Source organism: Archocentrus centrarchus, chromosome 22, assembly GCF_007364275.1.
Source record: "Archocentrus centrarchus isolate MPI-CPG fArcCen1 chromosome 22, fArcCen1, whole genome shotgun sequence".
NCBI lineage: Eukaryota > Metazoa > Chordata > Actinopteri > Cichliformes > Cichlidae > Archocentrus > Archocentrus centrarchus.
In genome coordinates, this window is record NC_044367.1 from 22,602,502 (window position 1) to 22,621,323 (window position 18,822).

General features: G+C 40.4%; 1 protein-coding gene across 1 annotated transcript in view; it reads left to right on the forward strand.

Annotated features, from left to right (window-relative positions):
- Positions 1 to 13,569: 13,569 nt before the first annotated feature.
- The window catches only part of daam2 (dishevelled associated activator of morphogenesis 2), a 112,031-nt gene continuing 106,778 nt past the window's right edge, over positions 13,570 to 18,822 (forward strand). Inside the window, exon 1 of the mRNA XM_030718524.1 lies at positions 13,570 to 13,706. The gene's annotated coding sequence lies outside the window, so the exon portion shown is untranslated. The remainder of the gene's footprint in view (positions 13,707 to 18,822) is intronic.

Sequence of the window (18,822 nt, forward strand, 5' to 3'; positions counted from 1 at the left end):
ATGTCTGTCTGCACATTCTGCACATTTACATTTATATCATAGACTGTATATAAATGATATCATCACCCATCACCCACTGGCTTTTGGACTTTCACTATTATACTGTCACTCAAAATGGAAAGCATGAATTAAAGTCACGGGTTATGTTGTTAACTGGTATATATCTTTAGACATCCATCCATCCATCCACACATCCACCCATCCATCCATCCATCCATCCATCCATCCATCCATCCATTTTCTACCCCTTATCCAATTCCATGTCTAAGCAGTCTAAGCATACTTCCCTCTGTATTTTTTACTATTATTATTATTATTTGCACAAAATTATTTCACTTTATAGTTTTTTAAATAATCATTTTTGGATTGTGATATCAGCTTCAAAGATGTTCTTTACCAAAATAGTTTAAATAAAAATAAATAAAATAAAAATATCATCTTCTGTTTTATTAGTGCCAAATGTGGATATTCTTAACCAAAACAAGAAAAAAAATATTTATGTACATTAAAGTAAATTTTACTATTTCAACTACTGCTGTAGTGGCCCAGCCTGAGAGAGGCTGAGTTTAACAGCAGTGGATTTACAAAGCGATGAAGGACTGAGTTTTATCCAGGATGAATATACTTGCTGTGGTGACATGGGTCACCTCATGCCGTGACCTACACATGTAGGATAAATGTATCCTATTATCACCACATCTCACCACTGTTCTTAAAAATCTGGAGGCAGTAACTTCCAGTGCCCAGACTTACTGACAGCAACAAAGATACACACTTAAGTAGACTCTTTAAAAGAGGAGCTACTGGTGATATTGTGGTAAAATCAAGACAGAATTTTATTATTTTACATGCATTTACATCACAGTGTAAGTATTTTAAAATAATGCAGCACATGCTGAACAGTTCAAGTAAGGTTAAAATAGACGAAAACAAAGCAGGGTGTGTTCAACCTCTACGTTAGCCTGTGATATTTTAGAGAAATGCCACTTTAGATACATAAAATATTACAGGCATTATATAATTCCAACTGGTTTTTGTTTTTACCCATATAAATGATACATAAAGAACAACTGAATCTTGTATTGAATGTTGAAACAGTGCATTATTACTCAGACAACAAAGCGCTTGTTTTTTTTTTTATATAACTGCTGATTCTGATAAGGGTGGAAAGATTTAAATGCCGGTAACTCCTTCAGTCAGTGCTTTAAGCTTAAAGCTGCATTTATGCACAAGCAGTTCCTTTACATTACTTCCAGCAGACTCATAACTCAACCTGTTACAAGACCATTTTCAAATAAGGAAATGGCACAGTTCCACAAGACTACTGATCTCAACACTTGACATGAATGGTTCTTCTAGGGGCTACAACAAGGAATTCACCAATAATTTGCTGTGATTTTTGTATGCATGTGATGTTTCAGTTTTTAAACCTGTTGATGGGGCAGTGGGACAGTTGGCCACTCTACTAAGGAGGCTCTTTTTTGATGTGGTGGAGTAGGAGCTCCTTTCTGAGCTCTTCCTGAATGACTGAGCTCCTCACCCTATCTGTAAAGCCCCTGCAACAAATAAAGCTTTGGTCACTATTGGTCATTCCAGGCTACAGTTGCCTAGGTAGTGTATTTACCACGCCTTCATATGGCTCTCATTAGTGGTCGATTCAGTTTCTTGAGGAAAATGTAACTCGGGACCTGCCCGTTTCACATCACCAGCAGTTATTTTCCCCATAATCGCTTGAAGTTGTTGAATGTCAATTGACTTTCTATGTTTTCTTGTCACAACATGGCTGCTAGTCACTTCATGTGTGGATGCCCATTAAAGCTGAGCCCCGACGCCCATAAGCCCAGTTACATTCTCTTTCTTTTGGAGCTAAGGCCCCGGTCAGTGGTGGAGGCCCCTAGTTGGTCTGGTTCTTTGTTGCCAGTGATCACCTTGTGCATAATTTGGACAAAGCAGCAGCAGCAGAACAGGCTGAGTGCTCGAGTGCAAAATCCAGTGAATCTTCACTGCACCTTTAATCCACTGTCAGTAAAAAAGTATCTATTAATAAAGCTTTAATAAAAAAAGCTGAATTTCACATCTACGTTCTTTTGAATTTCCTTTTGAATTTCTCCACCTTGAGATCCTTTAACCAGCTGTTTCTGAATGATGTACATTTGTTCATACTATTTATAAATACTTTATGGCCAGAAGGAGCATAACCAAAGTGTTAAATGTCCTTTGCAGCAGTGGAGCTTTTGCTATTTCAGTCTGGGGTTTCAGCAGCTCTCCTGCCTTCCTTTCCAATGCACTGTTTTCTGGTCAGTTGCTGCGTCCAAGGGAATTCTTTAGGGCTTTGGGTATGTGTTATTCTCTGAGGCTTCTGCCCTCTGTTATGCTAGCTCGGCCCCGGCATATCAGACTTCAGTCTGCATTCCTGAAATACTGTATACGAACCTCCAAGACAAAAAGACATGCAATATTGTGGGATGCATTTGGGGATGAGCCAGAAGTCATGCACAGGGTGACATTTAGTGCATTTTCTGGATCTGTCAGTTTGAAGAGGAGAAAAAAAATGCTCTTTGGTGATTTCATTAGGAATGTCTCCCTTTAAACAAGTTGTGTTTCACTGCAAGGAGAATATCATGTAGTCTATGTATGAGGCAAACTGAGCGTAAAGTAGAACTCCTTCACCAAACAACTGTTTTCCATCTTTTGGTTATTTATACACTAAAAGGAAATCAAGGTTACCTGCCACAGCATCTCCCAGGTGATTATCTTGAATAGCTTTTCCTCCTGTCAGTAGATATTATGCTGTCACACAACTCTTTCTGTTCATAGCTTTTTAGGATGCTAAAATGATCACTGACATGTAGAACAGATGCATTTGCCTGGAAAATCTGATGCATAATTTTTCCTTTTAGACCAACTGTCATGCTTGGCATTTTTAGCAGGAGGGGGGGGGCTTTTCAGGCTATTGTTGCATAATGAACATTATGTCAACGTTTTGATTGACTGCAGCCCAGCCTTGCTTTCCTCTTACTTCAGACCACTGTAATTCATTTTTAACCATCTGTGTAAATAACAGCTTAGTCACCTCAACTTCCTTGTCGTTTGGAAAAGATGTTTCTGCTCATGGAAAAGGCTGCACTTCACTCACAAGTGACGAGCTCACAACAGCAGATGCTTGTCAAGCAACTCCTTTTTGGCCATTCCTTCCACCCGCTCCATCTCTCCACCCTAGCTTCATGCGGTCAGGAGTTTGGACAGTGGAACTGGGCGGTCCTGCCGGTCCGGCACTGCTTGGCAGTGGGGAAAGAGGGTGGATTTAATCCCTCCCTCCAAAGCCTGGAGCTCTGAATGCAGAGCTAACCACTCTAACTGCACAGTATAAATAGAACAAACTTGGTTTTTGAGAGAGTCCACATCTTCGCTTTTCAACTGTCAAGCAAAAAGGAGAGACAAGAGGACAGCAAGGAGAATGTGTGTATTATAAAACATACTGATTTTATTGAGAAGTGGAATTTCCTTATAACCTTTTGTCAGCAGTGAAAGGAGAAGGCCAGGGAATGCAGGGATGGAGGGAAAATAAATGGGTTTGAAATGAGAGACAGGGTGAAAAGAGCACCAGAGGAACATCTGCAGCTGGAACGAGAAACTCTGAAAGAAGTGTAAGAGCTGGAAACACTGGGCAGGATTTCTACAGTAAATCCACATTCTCCACCTTTTTTATGTGATGATGGGCAAGTGCCAGCATCTCTCTGTCCAAGTCCACTTCCCAGCCCAAACCAAGTCCAGGTGATGCTCCAGCACATGTGCAGTGTTATGTAAGGATTGTGGAAATGCTTGCTGGCTGATTCTAGTGAGCTGTGTGGGAATTTGACATGAGAGTTCCCGCAGGTCCACAGAATTCCTGCTGCAAGGATATTCGAGGATCCAACTTCATCTCACGTGGGAGAGTTACAATTCACTAACTCGCACTGCTGAACTCAACAACCTTTAAAGTCCTGTTTTGAGGAAGCAGTAAAAATGAAGCAGCTGTCATAAACTGCAGTACTTCTAACAGGCACTTGAGCCTCACTCCAAAATCCCCATAGACTTGCATGTGAAAATATCAAACTTTACAGCAGCAATGAATATGTTTACAGCCTGGTACATGAAATCATTTTGGTCTCTATAGCTAATTTCCCCATTATAATGACTGTACAGGGGAGTAAATGACCAATTTATTGGTTTTTAAGGTTTAAAATTATAAATTACTTGGGTCTTGGCCAATTTGAATGACAACTGTAGCTGCCAGTTGTCTGCCAGGCTTGACTTAACGGTACAGTTGATATCTTTTAGAGCCTTTTAATGCAATTATCTGATAAACATGTTTGATGTGTGGTTAATTGTACTCTAAAAGTGAATCAGTCTCCACAGACTCCCATGTTAAAATGTCCAACTTTACAGCAGAAAGAAACAAATTATTGCTTGCTTAACAAATTCAGGTTACTGTAGTTTTGCTATTGGTCCCTTTGGAAGCATTTTTAATGCCATTATTTGACAAATAATGTGGCTTGCATTGCAGTTACTTTTGCGTCCATGCACTCTGTGCTTGTGTTTTGGTGGATTAAATTGTATTATTTTATCTGTATGTTACTAAGCACTAATTAGAAGGTACCCGTGTAGTCTACCTTGCTAACCACGCTACTTAACTTCAGCTGATAACATCTCACCCAAATATGGTCACCTCTGTCTTCAAAGTAAAACAAAAAAGTAAAAAGTAACAAAACCAACCAACCAGCCAACCAAATAAAAAAAAAAAGAAGTGCTTATATTGAGTTTAAATACAGGGCTTCATAAACCAGTCACTCAGTTTTTCGTGGCTACTTCTATCTTTTATTTGGAGTCAGTGCTTTGGGGCTGCTGTTGTTGCGTGCCACTCCTCACACATTAAGCTGTGGGCTGTCGCTTTTACCCCCTGGCAGACCTTCGTGATGTGTCATATCAGAGAGTCCGTGCTGGCATCGTGGCTGCCAAAATGTTTCTGCTTAAAAAAAAAACAAAAAAAACAAAACAGCTGAATAAGTAGCTGGATGCATGTTAAAAACCGCAAAGTGTTTTTATATGTTTTACCATACAAATAAAATATAACTGCTGTGTACTTTTTGACTATTTGGTTACACAATATTTTAAAGTCCACAGGCAGGACTGGGGACAGTTGGTTGCAACAATGGATTTGTGTATTGATTGACAGCAATGTGTCACCATTAATCAGACCAAGAGATCAGAGAATGTGAGTCAGGATGGTGCGATACAGCAACACAAACTCGGTTTCTTCTCTAGTTGTCTTCAGGAATCAATATTTCTGCCAACATCAGTGTTCATGTAATGGCTCGGCAGTGATTTTTGTCTTGAAACCCACACATTAAAGCGCGCGCACACACTGTTCCACCATAAACAGGAGAAGATAATAGCTCTACTGCTCTGCTGCCAAGAGAGAGAAACGCAAAGAGGCTTTGATTACAGTCAGGAAATGAAAGGGAACGTATCACACGAGGCAGAAATAGAACAGAGTGCTAGCTTATTGATTCTCGTCATCACAATACATGAAGGGAAGAGAAGAAAGAGAGGAGAAGCTGAAAAGAGAGAGTGGTAGAGGACTTTGCATCCTTTCAGGTTGAAAACTAATATTAGAGGTTGGTTGGAAGGCTAACATGTTCTCCTTCTGTCTTTCACCCTCCATCAGAGAGGGAAAAACAGATACTCTGTGTACATACAGTATGTGTGCACCAACATCATGTAAGCAGTCAAACTCCAGCAGAGCATGGAGTTCAGTGGAAGAGAGCCGGGCCTCTGTTTTAATGAACAGCTCACCTGAGCCATATCAGGTGAGGAGAAACAGGAAGGTGAGTGTCCTTCAGCTGTGAGCTACAGGCTTTGCACTTTTGACCTGTTGTTTAACCTCTTAACATGTACTGTAACATGTGACCCATTTATGGTTAGGCTTTGCATTTTTTTTGTTTTTGTTTGTTTTTTTGCAACAAAGTCAAAAATTTTTATCCAGGAAATAAATGTGTCACACTTACTTTGTAAGGTAACACCTTCTCAGCATGTAGAAAACTAGACTAAATCCTAGAAATAAAAGAAGAAACCTTCACTAATTCAGGAAAGTAGGGATATTTGTGTTAAAATGCAGTAAAAACTAAATGTTTTCAGAAAAATTAATACTGAAAATTCAACTTAAGTACAGTAGCAAAGCATTTGTGCTTCATTCAACATGGTGGTGGCCAAAATGCTATTGTTGATCCAATTGTAGGTAACCCACTGGTTACATCATACTGGCCACGGTATCAACAGAATTATTGGCTATATTTTAATAACAAAGAAAAAACTTTACTATAGGGAAAATGAAGAGCTGTTAGACTGAAAGCAACACATGTGTGATAGGCAGCATGTTGTCCTTTGGGTTTTATGGGTTTTTTAAAGGTTCAGATTCTTTGTAAATATATTAGTGTCTTGGTTTGTGTTTGATGTTTAGAGAATTTTTGTATTCTTGTTTTGATTTCTTTAATGTTCTAGTTTAATGCGAGTCTGTGATCTTGAGTCATTTGATTCCTATTTTCACTTTATGGTTATTCTGATAATGAGTTTCAGTTTTGCAGTCCTGTGTTTTGTTTGAAGTCTTGATTTAATTTCGAGGTAGTCATAGTTTTCTCAGCGCTTCCCGGTCTGTTCCTTCCTCTGGCTCATCTGTTAGTGCCTGTTTCGCCCTCTTTGTTGTCATGTCTGCTGTGAGTCTTTGTTTCACATGAAAATTTTGTTTTTCTTCATTTTTTAGTTTTACTTTCTCTTTGTGTCTTCCCACCTTACGCTGATTTTTCTCACCTGTGTTTAATACTTTTACCAGTGTCTCATTCCCCTCCTGTTTGCCACTCCTCAGTTGGACAGCAGTGGACATATAGTCCCATTTTAATCTCTGTTTTTTTCTTCTGTGCAGCAGACGGTAGTTTGATCTCTTGCCTTGAACACACCTGAAGTCTGTACTGCAAAGAAGGATTTGGGTTTATCCAGTTAATTTCAGGGTTAACCCTGGGTTTTCTGTATTAGGAAGGCAGTTCTCTTCCTATCACGGTACATCACCATGGTATCCTATGATGCAGACCTATGGTTACGTTTCAGATTAGAGATCAAAGGGTATCCAATCATTGCCTCCTGATCAATCTGGAACCTGTCCCAGCTGCCACAGGGTGAGAGGCAGGTACACCCTGGACAGGGCTAACACAGAGAGACAGACAACCATTCACACTCATATTCATACCTATGGGCAATATAAAATCATCAACCCCACTAACTGCATGTCTTTGGACTATGGGAGGAAGCTGGAGTACCTGGAGAAAACCCACACAGACACAGGGAAAACATGCAAACTCCACACAGAAAGGTCCCGGCCAGATTCGGACCCAGGACAGCTGAAAGAATAAAAAACTAAAACTGTCTTACACACAACTAGACATTAATTTAATAGAATAAGAATTGTATTGTTTCAGATTCTCCCATGCCTCAATGATAGAGCTGTGATACTGATAAGTCTGTTAACTTCCACGGTTAGCATTTTTAATGGTTTTCCTTGCAGGCTTCAAAGAGCCCACATACTAGGTCTAGAAAGTGCTTAAAATGGATGCACATTTGTACAGCTATTTCCTCTCACACACAGTCACACATGTCTGATTTGTCTGCAGCAGCTGTGTGGCTTTCAGCTTGTATTTTATTTTAACCTCTTCATAATTTTCTAATATTATACTTTCTTTGAAATATCAACTGCTCTTCTGCCAGTAGAAATCCTGAGTTGATTTATCGAGAGGATTACCACCTGTGGGTAACCACAGCTTGATTGCTGATGTTAAATGAACCCAGATAATAGAAAGATATACTGGGTATGTTAGTTCACACAGAGAATAACCTGACCTGGAGCGTAAACACCACAGCACTGGTAAAGAAGGCACGGTAGAGGCGTTTCTTCCTGACAGCCCTCTCACCTGTACAGGAACTGAGAGATAAGTGCTCCAGAGGGTCATCACCACTGGCCAGAAGACCACTGGATGTTCTCTCCCCTACCTGGAAGAGCTTTACAGTTCCTGGTGCCTCTAAAAAGCCCAGAGCATATTAAATGATCCACCCCACCTTGGACAGTTCTGTTTGAACTGCTGCCCTCGGGTAGAAGGTTCAGGACAATAAAAACAAACAAACTGGCAAACAGATTAAAAAATGGTGCAACTTTTAAAGAGAGAGAAAAAAAAGTGCAATGATTCAGTAGAATGTGAGACTGTTTTGTATTTTGTCTTTTGTATGTGTAGGATGATGCACGTTTACTTTCCTGCTTAAAATTAAAAAAAATTTTTCTTTACTGTATATCCACTTCTTGCACCAATAGGATCACATCCATCGCATTTCATTGCACATGTGCAGTGACAATAAAGATATTCTGTTGTTTGCTGAACTTGTTTGGTAGTACAGGTCACTGCTCTGAAAGTCAGCTGTGCTAGCTGCATTAGCACTGAACCCCAGGAAGAACTGAACCACCTTCGAATGTAACAGGCTTAACCCCAGTGACGTTTGAAGGGAGCCTGTAATCCTGCTTTGTAGTGCAGGCCTCAGGAAAAAAAAAAATACACACACACAGATGTTCTTAAAAGTTCAACATGTCAGCAAGTAACATGAAACAGTCAGTTTGGTCTGGACTGACTTGGATTCTGCTTTTTGTTTTGCAGAACAGAACAAGCTGCCACTGGTTTTGATAAAAAATCAGAACCGACGCATACCTTTAAAATTGGTTCTTTGCTAAGCTGTCATACTCAGACACTTGTTCTAGTGAAATAAGCCTGCAACTCACTTGTATATTTGTTGGCCAGTGAAAAGCAACATGTGGCATTTTAACACATTTCATCCCTCAGTCTGGTGATGTGCACCACATCATTTTTTATCTTCATTCTTTGAATCTTTTGAATCCTGGAGGCAGATCTCCTTGGAACATTACTGTGAGGGTAGATCAGCCCAGAAATACTCAGATTTAGATGCTAATGTGTCATTTGAGATGCATGAAGTCATTCTCCCCCCTTTTACTTTCCATCATCACTCACACAACTGAGTACTGGAGTAATTTTCACCACTTAAACTGAACGTTTCAGTCATTTTTTTCAGCTGGTTTGTTATTCAGGCAGTTTGAGCTAAATGACCCTGTTGAAGGGCACCAAGGCATTTTCATATCAGGAGGTATACATGATGATCTTATGAATCTTCTGCACTCATGTTAACAGTATTTGTTTTCATTTGGATCCAGGTGATTATCAAAAGGAAGCAAGCTTTGCCTTGTAACTCTGTGAAGGTCATTTGTTAGTAGGTGCAGGTTTTAGATGAGAGGACCCAAACACAATGTGCCAGGGGCAGGTAAAAATCTTTTTTGCCAGGCTTGAGGCCTTACACAGCACAGGTCGTCAGTTGGCTTAGCAAACAATAGAGACTGGGAACAAAGACAAACAAACACAGGAAAGACTAACAAGAAGGATGCAATAAATTAGGGGAGCCTTTAGAGGGAAAATTCAAGTTAATTGGCTATTAGTCTTAGGCTACTGTTATGCATGATAATAAGCAACTAGTTAATGGTGAACATGTGTGCCTAAATGTTAAGTGTTGCTCATATTTTCTTTACATAATTTACTGGCACACTTTGAACAAGCATTACAGCAGTTATAGTTTAGCTTTGTTCTTTAATTAAGTTGTCTGACTCACAATAAAACGTTTTTTTTAAATATTGCAACAGAAGCAAAAACAAACAAGCTAAACAACAACAATAACAAGCTTGACCTGCGCTTGATTTGTCTGCCTGGATACTCAGGATTATGAAGTTCAGCGGTCTTCATACCTTCCAGACTTATATTTAGGCATCTCCACTTCAGCCTGGATCTGTTCTCTGCCCTGCTCTCCAGCTCTGAGTCTTGGACAGATATCCTCACTAACTGGGTTTACTGGAAAAATACTTAATTTGTGGTGGTGTCACTAAAGATACTGTTCACTATGACATGGCGGGTTTATTATATTATATTATATTAAATGTTGTACGTTTATGCTCCAAACAATAGGATGGTTATGATAAGTCTGACCCAGTGTTAAAATTTGAAGCCAAACTCTACATTTTGCCAAATCCAATTCACTGACTTTGGGGGACTGGGTTAAAAAGCTAAGGTTAAAGTTACTGACTGAGTGTCGTTATCTGCCATTAATCTTACTCCTCTTTGATACACTATCCGCAGTGGATTATAGCCTTGACCAGCGCCTCCAGTTTGGCCAAATTGAAGAGATTAATCAAAGCTTCTTGCTTGCTTTCCTCCCATGGCCTGAATCACTCGCTCCCACTGGATAATGTCATCTCAGCTTTGACAGGCCAAGCCACTGAGCTATTGGGCAGCTCCGCTCTGGCTTCCTCCTCCTGAAACACATACAGTGCACACAACGTCTCAGCAATAGCTGACACATTTTGTTCTAGAAAGAAAGTGATGATATGCAGAGACAAGTGCACGCTATTTTAAATGTTTAAAGTCACACAGTAAGGGAAAGAATCTGTCACTTCACATTCAACAAATGTTGGAAGCTCTTTATAGTCTTATAGCATGAAGGCATTTAAGGAATGCCAAACAATGCAGGTACCAGCTAAGTGTCTGCTTTCATTTTGACACCTTATATCCACAATACTACTGCAGGCTGCCATATTTACAAAATACGTTACTGGGAATTGTTTTTACTCTTTCAGCTGTTTAAGTTTTATGGACACATCAACCATGAGAATTGAAAAATGAAGTAATTGCCATAAACTGCAGTTCTTTGAATGTCTGCTTGAGAGTGACTCCAAAAGTGAATCAATCCCCAAAGACTTGCACGTTAAAATATCAAACTTTACAGCAGAAATAAACGTGTTTACAGCCTGCTACTAACAAATGTTTTCTGGACACTGGCGTTAGGGGTGAAGCTACTTTAACTGACAGGTTTCCTGAAACAGACAGCTACAGCTGCTAGCTGTCTGCTGGGATTCACTTCCACTAACTGAAAACAATGACATGGTGGTGGCCAGCGGGCAAACAATGCAGGTACCAATGTAGAGTCTAGAAATCAGTAGTTGATGTCATTCTGCCTACATCCATCAATAATGGTCATGCTGTGTTCACACTACAAATGACAAAGTTACATAACAGAATAGTGTGGCTATAGCTGCATTGATCACTTTTGTAGTGTTGCTCCCAAACAAGTCCCTGACTTGTGTGGTCATCCAAACACGGAAAATGTTGATGCCAGCTTTGTCAGGCATTACGCCATCGTGCAGTGACAAGGGTCGGGCATCGGTTTGTAGTTTTATATCTCTTCTTGTAGATTCTTGATGACTAATTTACAGTCACTCTGAGCCACGTGTCATATTTAAAGTCGCAGCAAGCAGAATCTAGAAACAACCAGCCATTCTCCAATGGCTTGATCCTCTCTGATGTTGAACTTAATACATAAAGTTCTCTGCTCAACCATATGCATCACCACTATTTACTTTCAGTGTGGAGTTTTTTTTTTTTTCAATCTCAGATAATATGAATTACGCTAAAGGTTATTCTGATTTTCCAGAATCCAGTTTTAAATCCAATAACCTCAAACATGTTGCTCAACCCAACTCCAAAAAGACACTTAAAAAAAATAGAGGTTTGAGCTCCTCCGCTTTAAAACTACCCTCCTTCAAGCCAACTGTCTTCTTATTGGCTGCTTGTCTTAAGGTGGGTGGGGTTTATTTGCTTGAAATGCCCATATTAGGGATATCCTCTCTCTATGACCTCATATGGATGTAAGAGTAGAAAAAACTGTGTGAAACTAATTGTTTAAAGCAGTCTGAAGCCAGAACTTTTAGCTTACAGGTAGTACCTCTACATATGCTGAGGATATTATTTAAAACTTTGTCAATATTTAATGTGAATATTAACTATTGAAAAAGGGAAGAAAGCACCTGAAGAAAGCACCTGTCCGTTTTTATACTTTGAATGATCCTATATGCCATGCAGCCTAGAAATAAAAGAACCCTGAATTGTAATACTCAGCTGTGTTTAGAGACCTTTGTAGCAAACCAGTTTCTTGCTGAAGAATTATCTCACATGCTGACACCACAACAGGATTCGTTTTCACCCTCAAACATATAAATTAGTGCTGATGTCCACATTTGAGCCCAGGTCAAAGTGGATGCCCAGAATTTGCAATTAATGAGGGATTACAGGCTGAGAGGAGATCAAAACACAGGCAGCCATACTGTTTCTTCATACTTCAGAGGATTAAGTGCTTAGCAGCTGCTCCTGCAGGACCTTTGCTGTGTATTTGGGAAACTTTATTAGTCTTTATTTCATAGGAAAACAAGAAACCTGCAGTATGATTGAAGAACACGTCTACAGGCTACATCAGTTTGTCATATTTTTGTGTCCCATACACCGCACACTTACAGGAACACTAATTTTAATAATGTATGGATGAAAACCCTGAACCTGAACACTCACTGGGAGTTATTAATCGCTACAGTCATGGTGGACTGTTAAAAGCTAAACCATTACACAGTCCTTCGCCACCCAAACACTGGAAACCACATTACACAGCCCCAAGAATCAAAGTCTTAACACGATGCAACAGATCACAACAGCAGCAGAGTAAGGATCCGATGTTAAACATTAGCAGTTCCACGAGTCTCTGCACTTACATGCAGAAGTCTTCTTTACTTAAAAATATGAAACACAAGTTATTCATTGTAACAAGTATGCATGACTAAAGTCCTCAGCATGCAAACACAGAAGACAATGTGGTACTGCATGGACTAATCTTAATTGATTAAAACATAGATAGAAACAACAGTGAGCTAAACCACTATGGTGAAGTAAGTACAAGCTCTGCTGCCTCGCAGCAAGAAGGTCATAGGTTCAATTCCAGTTGCAGGTTCTTCTGTGTGGATGTTGCATGTTCTCTCTGGGCTCCAGCCACCCTGAATTGGAGACACAGCTAATATGAATGGAAATATATGCTTTGTGGTTATAAAGCTACTCAACTGAATATAAGTAGTTAAAATAATCTCCAGCTGCAACATTAAAAATATATTAAAATCTGATGACCCCATAATTATGATCCAGTATAATGCATAATGCCTACTTTTACTTTAGATACTTTAAGCACAATTACTTAAGTAGCAGTATAACATTTATGTATCACTGCTTTACCGAGTTCTTATGCAGCCTGTGTTCATGTTATACATCTGTATGAGGGCACAGGGCTGCATATGAGCCTGAAAATGGTGTTCAATTAGTACATATTCAGTTAAAAGGGCTAATTTGAATCATAGAATGATATTGCGTTTGCATTATTTGCTTGTAATATGGAAGTTATGATTTGATATTGGTCATGTTTACCTCAGGTCCCCACACACACACACACACACGCACAGATAGACGGGCAGAGTGCGGTGACTTTAAGACAGGAGGCGTGGTACTGCTGTTTTGACCGACTTGTCAGTGCTTTCACTCTTCACTATCATTCAGCTGAATGAACCTCCTCGTACAGTCAGCACAGCTCGGCGGCGGCTCTCTGTTTATTCAGCCCGCTGTGATTTCTCTCCCATCTACCTGCCGACAGCCACACGGGATTATAATTTCCGAGCAGCGACTGATTCTCCGCAACGCGTGCGCAAGGTAAGTAACATTTTCTCTGCCAGGCAGTCTGAGCTGAGCTGGAGGCTGGGATGGTTCTGCCTTGAACAGCCGTGGAGGCAAACGGCCATCGGCTTGGGTATATCTGAACCCCTGGATGTGGAAAAGGGGCATTTTGATGCTACAGTTTCTGCTGCTTTCGGCAGATTAGAGTTTAAAATGTGATCAAAGCACCATTCCTCTGGTTTTACCTGGCTGCCCCCCTTTTTTCTAGTCAGCATGCTAATTAGGATCCAGCACCTGATCTGAAGCCTGCTAGTTCGCCTGCATTAATATTAAAGGGTAAAAATGATTAATGACTTCGACTATAACATATTATTGGCCACCATTGGGTGCATATAGGTTAATTTATATGCAATTTTGCGCATGACAACCAGCCTCCACCCATTATCTTTGATCTATTTGACGGTTTTCTCACAGTGATGTGATCATTTTGAGCTATTAATGCCGCACTGTGTTATACTGATGGACAGCACTGAGTCTTACATGATGCTCAATGCGTTTGACCTCGATATTATCTGGCTCTGCGTGCACTGGGCCAGACGAGCTGATATTAGTTCCTGTATCCGTCCACAGAGGGCGCTGCGCCGCCTCCACTGCTGTGTCATCGCCCACACTGCAAAGAAATGTCTGTACATAACAAGATCTGTTCAAATCGAGTGATTTTTCAGCCTAAGGGAATCGCTCCCTACGCTTTAAAAAAAAAAAAAAAATATTTTTTGTTTTATTCAAAGAAAGTATTAAGACACACAGCACAATGAAGACCCATCATTTTTCCTCACTTTATTATGTACATACAATTTAAATGGAAAATATTTTCTGTTTATTGAATCCGATTCAGACTCTCAGCCCTATCAATGGACTCCTGTTGATCCGAACTCCTATCAGTGGATAGGAGTTCCCATTCACTTGCGCCAAATCTGGCTGCAGCAACTGTTTAGCTTCATTTTTCTTTTATTTATTAATTTATTCCCTGTTAAATGTATTATTTTTTAAAAATTTATTTCTGTATTACTTTCCCTTTGGATTTTCCTTGTTTTTTCCCCCCCAAAATATATTTATTCTGGATTTCTTTCATTTCTTTTCTGCCTCAGCATGCAAATGAATGGACTGTCATTCAAAGTATCACGAGGTACACGTTTCATATACTGTTTGATATAATCAGTGCTCGACTATACACGCCTTGTTTCTGCATTTATTTTTAAAATTATTTTTGCTTCATTTAATTTTTTTTTCTTTTTTTTGTTAAGCATTCATTTTTGATTTTTGTTACGTTTGGTCCGCCGTACTGTTTTACATCCAGATGTGTCAAAATAGTACACCCTCTCCCACTCTAACAGAAATCAGATCATTTAAATAACAGAAATTAATGTGAAGGATGCTGATTTATAAAAGGGAAGTTTTTTGGGAATCTCACATTGTTATTAAATAAAGAAAAACTGCATTTTTAATCAGGAGAATCAGGCATCCATACCTCTTAATGTCCACACTGCTTGTTAGAGACATCAGGAGCTGTTTAATCTGTCTGAACATCTGGCAGTGATGTAGCATCGGCTCCTCTTGGCCAGCGGTTGAGGCTTTACAAGCACAGCACCATGCTAAGCACAAAATGATCCCCTCCTCTTCTTCCTCCTCCTCCTCCTTACCCGTATGGCTCAGCTTCATTCCTTCTTCCGGATCAAGATTGTGCTGCATCAAGTAAAGCCACAGTGATCCCCAACTTTTTGGCTGTGGTTCTGAGAAATAAAAAAAAAAAGAGAGAGAAAAATATATCTATAAAAAATGGCCATTATGGGTGAAAAGATGGGTGGATTATGGCCTAAAAAATTACATTTTAATCATCGGGTAAGTAAGTGGCTTGCAGGATTTGTGCATGTAAAGCTGCTGAAGGATTTTTTTTAAACAATGTGTAATGCACATACGTCACTGGCAGCAGTAGGCTGCCTACTGAGCCGACAGACTTGTGTTAAAGGATGTCAGCGATGGATGGATTTATTGAAAAGTCCTGCTGCAGATCTCTGAGCAGAGCTGAGCTTTTAATACACTTTAAGCTCTTTTGCAGGCATGCAAAAATTCACATATAAAGCAGGAATATTTGTCCTGTTTACCCTCGAGTCAGACTAAGGAAGCAATTTTCCTGGAGTATTTTTGGGTCCACTGTTTTGACTGTAGTGCACAATCCTTGTCCAGCTACCTGTGTGCTTTCAGAGCGGAGGTAGGGAAGAAAAACACATGTGTAATCCAAGAGCAACAGACCCGGTGGGCTGAGGTGCTCAGCTTCTGGCTGTGCCCCTGCTGACTGAGCAGAAGCTGGACTACTTTTGGATGTGTGTGTTTGTTTCTGTGGGCAGAAGCATGAGTGGCAGCCTTGCTCAGCTCTGGGTGGCTGTGGGTGTTTTACCTGGTGTCTCAGTGGCCACATATAGCTGTGGACTATGCCTGGTCTAAGCTAGGAGTGGTGGCCAGCTGGGGAAAGACAGGACCATTGTTCCCAACCAGCAGCTGAGGGAGAGGTTTACTCACTTCTAACACAGCCAGATGTTTTGGTTGGCTGTTGCTGCTGCCTGTCTGGGCTGTAAGGTGAGAATCCGGTGTGGCAGTTAGGATGGGGCAGGATCCAAGGCAGGCTGGAGGCATGCACTTGGTCATGGGAGGGCATGTCGCTTCTCTTTTCTGCAGCCTGTTGACTGATGATGTGTTTTGTCAGATGAACATTGTACATAGTCCAAACTTTAACTAAATCAATGTGCAACAAGTACTCATCATCACATCATCTAGAAAGCACCGACACCCTCATGTGCACCCTTACAGTTCATCAACAAGGGTTCCAAGTCGATATCTTTGTCTCTGTCTCCCTTCATAAAACTTTAACTTCTTTACTTGTCCCTCATCACTTACACACTGAGCGGCCGAAGTGCGTGCATGCGGCCTTGTGCCAACCTCTCTCTTTGTGTGGTGGAGAAGCAGGCAGTGTGCTGGCTTACTATATCTGTGCAGAGTTTCTGGCACAGAGCTAAGCAGTCTGGGAGTAATTAGCTGTGAGGTTATAATCCTATACCAGACACAGTTTTGGGTCTGTTGGATGCCCACTCGCCCCCCTCCTCCTCTTCCAATCCTCAGGCACAAGTGGTTATGAGAACCCCCCCCCCCCCCCCCATCCTTCCTTTTCCTACTTTACTAGACCTTCATTTATGAGTATGTGTGAAAAAAAAGGGGAACTGGTTTGATTCTGTGATTTGTTTTTACAGCAGGAGGTAACCATATTTTCATGCTATGAATACAGTACAGCCAAGGGCTTCTTTTTCTGAAAAGTAGAGCTGTACATAGATCCAGAAACACCCTGGAATCCATGCAAGGACACATCAAATGTCCTCCTAACAGAAATCTTGGGAGGTGTCTATCCTTTCTGAAATGTCACAGTGGTGTATGGTAAAAGCTCAGCTGATGGTGCTAGATGTCATGTGGCTAAGCATATAAATTGTTAACGCTATTGGTGTAAGACACCAATTTACTAATGGTTTACACAGCCAGCCATCACTACCTGAGGCTGCAGCCTATGGTACCTATTGGTTTGTCTATATTTTGATCTATAAAATGAATGTTTGTGGAAAATAATAACCTGATTCACCAGAGGTGTATAGATGTCAGAAAAACTCTGGGTGTCTTCTTACTTTCAGACTAGTTGATTAGTCTAAATTTTAACTTTCTGGGACACTCCGACCTTCTTCCATAGAGTTTTGGCGAGGGACTTGATGACACAGACACATCAGTGGACTGATGATGTACTGATATTGATGGTAAACCTCCACTTTGAAGTGTAGCCAAAACACTTAGCCAAACTTTTCTAGGTGCAAACAGTGCAAATAGCTTTGTCCATGCTGGGTGGTCACCTTTTGCACCAAGATTAAAGCCAAGTTACTCCCCAAAACTGTAGTTGTTTACTACTGATACTTGCCAGTCAAATTCATCATTGCTGTTGATATTTGAATCCAGTTTGAAATAAATCAACACACTATTTCTGTTCCTCAGCTGGTGCAGGGCTGTGGATAATTAATGGACCCTGGGTACTTCTCACTGGACATGCAACTGAACACTTTATCTAACGTCTATTTCAGCTCTATTGACACAAAGACAGATACAGAAAAATCTTTGCCACATTATACCACAATATACCTCAATTTTAGATTTAAGCTAAGTATTTTATCATATTTATTTTTTGGTTTATTGAGCATTATTTAACATGGTAATTTCCCAACTTTTTTGATAACAAAAGTACATCATACCTTAATCACAGTCGCTGCGTTTCACAGCTCACTGAGCTTGGTAAAACATGATTGCATGAAAGTTGCATCAGAATAAACTGATTTATAGCTACTCAGCATCATAATCAGATTCAATATAAATGTGTCAACATTAATCTACAAGCAAAAAAAGGCTGCTGGTGCACGAACTTCTAAAGTTAGCCATACTTAGGGTATTTTCTTGCTTTCAGCACAGTTGATTAGTCTGGAATTCTCAGGCACTCCTACAACTGCCTTTTGCAATTGATTCTTGCTGGAGGACTTAATGAAAGTGGACATCAAAATATCAGTGGGTTGAGATGATACTGATTGCAAGCTGGCACTTTAGAGTGTTTCCCTCTTTAGCCACTTTCTAGATGCAAAGGATGAACGACTTCGTTTCTGTTTGCTGGCTCTGTCAACGGGGCTAAGCCTAGATTTCTAAATACCCTGATATACCAGCATACTGTCCAAGCGTACACACTGTTAGTCAATATTATGAATAAGCATTGAAAAGGAAAGTGGTAAATGCAAGAGGATCTTTTGCACCCTTTCATTCTCATTCTGTCTGACTCCTGAAGAGTGCATGTCTCCTTGGCTTTACTCAATCGCCTGATTGCAGCCTTTCTAGAACAGCTCCTGGCCACAGAGGCCCAGTGTGCAGGACTTATTGACGGGCGGCTGCAACAGGCGCTGGTCTGCTTCTCCCATACAGTAGTGAGGTTGTTCTCTGCTGTGAAGAACTTAAGTCTAAAAGGAACTCCAGCATAGCAGGAATGCTCCCAGTGTGCCAGAAACCATTGGCATCAAATCAAAAT